Genomic DNA, 6,530 nt, shown 5'->3' with positions numbered 1-6,530 from the left:
TGCAAATGCGGAAAAGGTATTTTTGAAAATATCCATGACCAGAAAGGAATTTACTTCGCCAGTTTTCATGTCTGAACATTTCGCCACATCTGGGATCAATCTTGCTGTCCATCTTCCTTTTGTTTCTGCATTCCATCTTTGTTGCCACAGTTGTTGAATTTGTAGTTTTACTTCTAGATCATTTAAAGTTGTATTTTGATGCTGCTTATTTTACTCACCGTATGTTATATTCCTTTCTTTGGCTGCTAAATCTATAAGTAATGTGCCACTGATGCCTCAGATATCTCACATACCTCAGTTACCGACTGAATGAAATCTTAATCATCGGATCACCAAAAATGGTGTTGGTACTGCTGAGTTACAAACCTTTAATATCTTTTGTTCTGCATTGAATATGGAGTGAAGACAGGCATATTATCACTCTCAGTTCATATAAAACTCATTCAATGGTACCAATCGCAGCTCATAAAGCCTTTTTATACATATATACATATATTAAAAAAAAATTTTTTAATTATTATTTTGATTTAATTATTTTTAAATGTCAAAATGAAAAATTTTACAGTACAATTATTGAATTTACATAAAGTTGGCCAAGAAATTTAAATAATTTTGATATCCCTAATAAATTTCTTAAGTTTTTCATATATATTTTTTTTTGGCCTAGATATAGTTTACAAAATTTATTAGGTTAAGAATTTAGGTTAAGTATGTAGGTTAAGAATTTAGGTTAGGATAATCAAAATTTTAAATATACATGCAAATTATGTAAAATTTTCACTACGAATTTTAACATTCATAATAATGGAAATGAATGTAAAGATAGAATTGCTTACATAACAACTTTAATGTGATGGTAAGTCCCACTTCTTATATCGTGAATATTAAATCAAGTGATTTGCTTTTCAGTAAATCAAGAGTGAAAGACTGCCGTATAATCAAAATCCGAGAACTAGAATAGTTTGAAAACTGGTAAGGTACCAATAAAAACCCAACAATTGAAATATTAAAATTCTTTCTTTTCATGATATACACATATAAACGTGTCTTATCAAACTATTTTATATTAGACAAATTGCATTGTTAAGGCCCATGGTTTAGTCAAGGAATATTTCGGAATTCACTGACTTATACACTTAACGCAGCTGGAAAATATGCTTGGTGTCGACTCTTGTTATATACGAAATAACATATAAGGTAAGATTAATTCTTTTATTCGTTCTATAGTTTCTTTTTCCACATATTCAATCAAGTTACCTCAATACACAAACGATATTCATCGCTTACGATTTCTTACCCACTTTAATTTTATAACCATTCTGAGCAAATCTTTCTTCTAAGATAATATGTACATTATACAAACAACACTAGCGGCAACTAATACTTAAATTTAATCTAAGCAATTTTGTAGGCATTTACCACTTTCAGACCCGATATCTTCCAAATTAAGCTAAATCAATTTGGATAACTGTCAATTTGGATAACTAAATTTTGGTGCATATGTATTGCATATAAAATAATATTATATTGCATAATATAAAAATATATTAATATATTAATTAATATAAAATATTTAAAACAAATCAAATGCCTTCTTTTCTCTTAGATCTCCGTCATTTGATTTAAATACTTGAAGGGATATAATGGAAAGAGGTATAATATATATTTAATTAAAAAGCAATTAAGTAAATGATTTCGGCGTCTAAATGTATCTTTTTATCCAACAATTTAGTGAAAATTATTTGCTCTTCAACTACTAGATGTGACAAAAATTAATTTGACATACCAATGGACATGTCGAAAGGTCTAACATCCCACCTTTATACTTGATACTTAAGGAACTTCGTTGTTGTCGAGTACTTGGAACTGAAGGCGGTTTGCTGATGACTTGAATGCGTTAGCCGTGTTCTAATACTAAAAGGACTACGTTGTTGAATTGAAAACGTTAGCCGAGTTCTAATACTAAAAGGACTACGTTATTGAATTGAAAGCGTTAGCCGTGTACTTGAATTTGGATACGTTAACTCATTGCTAGTTTAAGGGAAATGTGCTTCAAGTCCCCGATTTTTAAATCCAAAATTCGAAAAGATGGTAACTTTTAAATTTAGTCATTAACTAGTAAATCAAATTTAAAATTTAGGGGGAAAAATCGAAAAAAAAGCATCATTGTAGATGATCAATATTTTTCCTAATACGAATTCCATGCAGTGTGTCCTGTTTTGGTAGCTGGACTCAATTGAAATTTTAATTAAGTATCTTAATTTTGTTCATGGAGGACATGGTGGGGTTATTGGACTATTTACCTGCTGTGATGATTTATTAGAATTAAGTTTTTTATATAAAAAAATAGTTTTAGGAACAAAATTTTAAATAAAAAATTATATGTGAATTTTTGCTTTTATTCATAACTATTTTTTTTTGAAATATAAGAGGAGCATTTTTAATAGTAATAATTAATAATTCTTTTAAATTAGTTAGAAATTAGTTAGAATTAATATATATTCATGTCATTCATACGATAGCCGAAAAATTTTGCTACAACCATTACTAGATGATTTACAGCGAAAATATTTGGAAATAGTGCTGTAGAATAAAATTTTAATATTGACAGCTATTTTTACTAACAACATTGTTTCGTTGAAAATGGAAATAAAGGAGTGTGTTTCCATTTTTATGTATTTATATTTAAAGAAATATGAGATTGTAAGTATAAACCGAATATAACGGCTATTACTATGACTCAGTACCATTATATGCAATAACAAAAACGTAAAACTAAAATTACAAAAGACAGCAATAAATGTTAGTAGATTATACTCGAATATATAGTGAAAGGTTCCCGACGTTGTAGACCTTTCGGTTGACCACATTTGAAAAAATATGTCAAAGATTTATATAAAAATTTAATCGTGAACCAAGGTACACATTATTTAATATTTCTTTAGCTCTCTTAAATAACAAAATCCTATTATGCATATACGAAACAGACAGACTACAGTTTACCGGGTACGTCATTTCTACAGATTTTTTGCGATGTCAAGGACAGGTTGCTGGTTGACAATGTCGAGAATATCATTCAGTAATATATAAAATAAAGAAGTCAAACAAACAAACAATAACAAACAATTTCAGATAAAGCCAAATCTGCCAGACCGCAGTGCCACACGTTATGTTATCAATCATATATGAAATTATTCCAGTGTATATATAGTATATATATAATCCTATTTGGCAATGTTAAAGAAAGAATGATAAGATGAAAATTAGTCTAGTCATAGTAGAATATTTTAACTTATCCTATTAACAGTTTTTAAATTTTTAACTTCAACATATGATATAGAAAAACTGCTATGAATTTGTCTACGTATTTTTAACTCAAAATACATTTGCTACTAATGTATGAACGCACGTTTTTGAAATTTAAAATATTTCCTTTAATACCTTTAATTTAGATACGAAGTATATAAATGTTATGAAGAACACTTCTAAGTATATCTGATTTAAAAACAAGGTATGAATAGTTAACGACGAATTTCTCTTACGTCTAATTTAAATATCAATTATGGAAAGCTCAGCATGAATACATTTTAATATATCTAAATTATAAACCTGATATATGAGGCTTATAAAGAATTTCTCATAACATTCCTGATTCAAATAAAAAGTATAGAAATCCCATTTCTTATAATACTTCTAAAGCTAACAGTAGGTATAGAATATCATCGTTGCATTCCTTTAAATAATTCTGACAAATACAATTAATTAATAGCACTTTCACACTGTCTCATTAAGGCAGTTTTGCACATTATAATGAGGATCACTAATGAGGATAATTTACCACACAAAAATCTTTCATATAAATGACGTCATTATCAATAAATCTGCTCTTTTAATTTCCCAAAAGGGAAATTAGCAAAAGTTGAAATATTTGTCTATAGTTCGTATGTGAAATGTAAGCAAACAACAGCTGATCTGTAAACAAAGGCATTGAAGTAAATATTTAATAAAATCTTTTTTATTAATTAAATATGTATATAAATGTATATAAATAACTTAATATAACAATTATACATTTAACTTTTTTGTATGATTTATTAAGTTTATAAAGTTTATAAAAGTTATGTCAGCTGCATAAATGAGCTTATTATAATGTGAACTTTTCTTCATTAATATAAATGAGCAAATGTCTAAATCAGATAGTGTGAATATGTGAGCTATAACGCAAGCAAAGTATTACAAGCTTGCGACTAATTCATCTAAATGCTCGAATTTGTTATGAATAGTTATTCACATTTTAATCACTTTGGTGATTATGTTATTATATATTAAAAATTAATTTACTTTTGTATAATCAAGATCTAATATCTTCAAGACTAATATAAAGCATTTTCCATGAAAAATTGAAAACTGATATTTATGTACAGAAAAACAGAATGTAAAAAAATATAATAAATAACGTCTATACAAAAAGAATAGTATTGAAGCTTTAGAAACTAAAGACACCTTTTGCTCAAAAAGTATTCGGATTTTGTGTTTATTAACTACTCCTTAATTTTTTTTTGTTATGTTGGTACACTCTTTCTTGACATATGGTACAAATTTGAGCGCCATCTGTCAATTAGTTTGTTTACAGCAGTTGTTAATGTGAGACTACCTCAAGTGCATTTAGCGATTTTACTATGGAAAATTCTTGTTGTACGCGATTTTTGACCAAACACGACACCACTGTCATCGCTCAGGCACCACATTTCCCAGATCTGGCGCCGTGCAACTTTTTCCTGTTCCCGATTTCCTGTTCAAATAGCCCCTTCGTGGTAAGCGTTTTGAGTCGCTTGAATCGGTAAAAGAGAATGCGCTGAAGACACTAAAAGCCATACCTGCACGGGCCTACGAAAAGTGTATGGAAGATTGGGTTAAGCGTTGCCATATGTGTATTGCTTCAGTAGGAGCATATTTTGAAGGGGATAAAATAAATTTGTAATAAAATTTAAATATGTGTATTTAATTTACAAAATCCGGGTCCTTTTTGAGCAGAAGGTATAATAATAGTTGATAGTAGTCCAAAATCTGTAAGGTGTGACTTATAAGCTTTTTCTAATTAAAAAGTTACACAAGTCTAAATATTGCTTCAAATTTTGCAGGTACAAATTTCTAAGGCTGGCATTTACAATCCAACAATTATATACCGACTTAAAAAACCAATGAATATTTCCAGGGATCACTAATGATGAATATTTGCGAATGCTCGAAACAGCTGTATAGCCAGCCAAAACTTTCAGTTGATTAAAAAATAAAACCTTTGTTTTGATAGATTTGAAAGCAGTTTCCTTTTGTGATAATTAACTTTAAAAATTAAATTGAAATCAATTGAATTTTAGTGTTAAGATATATGAAGAATATTTAAAATGCGTAGTCATTTTTGCTTCTATTTTTCAAACTATAATATTCATTATTTCTTAAAAATGCTACACCATTAGCTACACGTGTTTAAGGAGAGTGCATATAAATGGATGAGTTTAAAATTGTATGCAGACATTTAGGAACTATAAATATATGCGAATGCTCATCTATTAGTCAACTATTCATGCTGTTATCCTGAAGTGTCCTTGCAATAGTGAATTATTATCATCAATCTTATGTTACGACAACAGCTTTTGCATTTTACTTGCCTTCAATGCACTTATCGTCAACAAAATCATTTATTCAATATCCTTAGCGTTTTCCTTATCGAAGGATTTCAAAGATTGAACAAATATGCAAGGAATTGCAACAGAAAAGCAAGACGTTAGAGTTCAGAAGAACCAAATTGCGTTAAACTTCGAAGAAGCATTAAATCGATGAGCTTTGCACTTGAGTAACGAGTAGTAGCAAGAAATTGAAGTGCATTCTTGAAATTTTGAAAAATTTTAAGAAAGGTGAAATAAGTGGTTCAATGTTGTAAAAAAATGTGATAATAATAATAATAATTATTGATATTCTGAACCTTACAAATTATTTCAAATTATTATTCTGTCAATATACATATGCATAGGTACATGCCTCCAGCTCAAAAAGTACCCGGATTTTGTAAATTAAACACACATATTTAAATTTTATTACAAATTTATTTTATCTCCTTCAAAATATGCTCCTTCTGAAGCAATACACATATGTCAACGGTTAACCCAATCTTCCATACACTTTTCGTAGGCCCGTGCAGGTATGGGTTTTAGTTCCTTCAGCGCATTCTCTTTTACCGATCCAATCGACTCAAAACGCTTACCACGAAGAGACAATTTGAACAGGAAATCGAGAACAGGAAAAAGTCGAACGGCGCCAGATCTAGCGAATATGGTGCCTGAGCGATGACAGTGGTACAACAAGAATTTTCCATAGTAAAAATCGCTAAATGCACTTGAGGTAGTCTCACATTAACAGCTGCTGTAAACAAACTAATTGACAGATGGCGCTCAAATTTATACCATATGTCAAGAAAGGGTGTACCAACATAAAAAAGAATTTTTGAAAAAGGTCTATTACTTAAGGAGTAG

At 29.2% G+C, this 6,530-nt stretch overlaps 1 long non-coding RNA gene across 1 annotated transcript; it reads left to right on the top strand.

Moving 5' to 3' along the window:
* The first annotated feature begins 656 nt into the window (after positions 1–656).
* LOC119689263 lies at positions 657–2,389 on the top strand. The gene is made up of 6 exons (XR_005253390.1): positions 657–856; positions 910–972; positions 1,071–1,197; positions 1,607–1,653; positions 1,733–2,091; positions 2,141–2,389. It is a non-coding gene; the product is annotated as an uncharacterized LOC119689263 (long non-coding RNA).
* Positions 2,390–6,530: the final 4,141 nt, after the last annotated feature.

This window comes from Teleopsis dalmanni, chromosome X (genome assembly GCF_002237135.1).
Source record: "Teleopsis dalmanni isolate 2A chromosome X, ASM223713v2, whole genome shotgun sequence".
In the NCBI taxonomy this organism is placed as follows: Eukaryota; Metazoa; Arthropoda; class Insecta; order Diptera; family Diopsidae; genus Teleopsis; species Teleopsis dalmanni.
The sequence above is the reverse complement of the archived record's forward strand: the minus strand, read 5'-3'. Positions and strand labels throughout refer to the sequence as shown.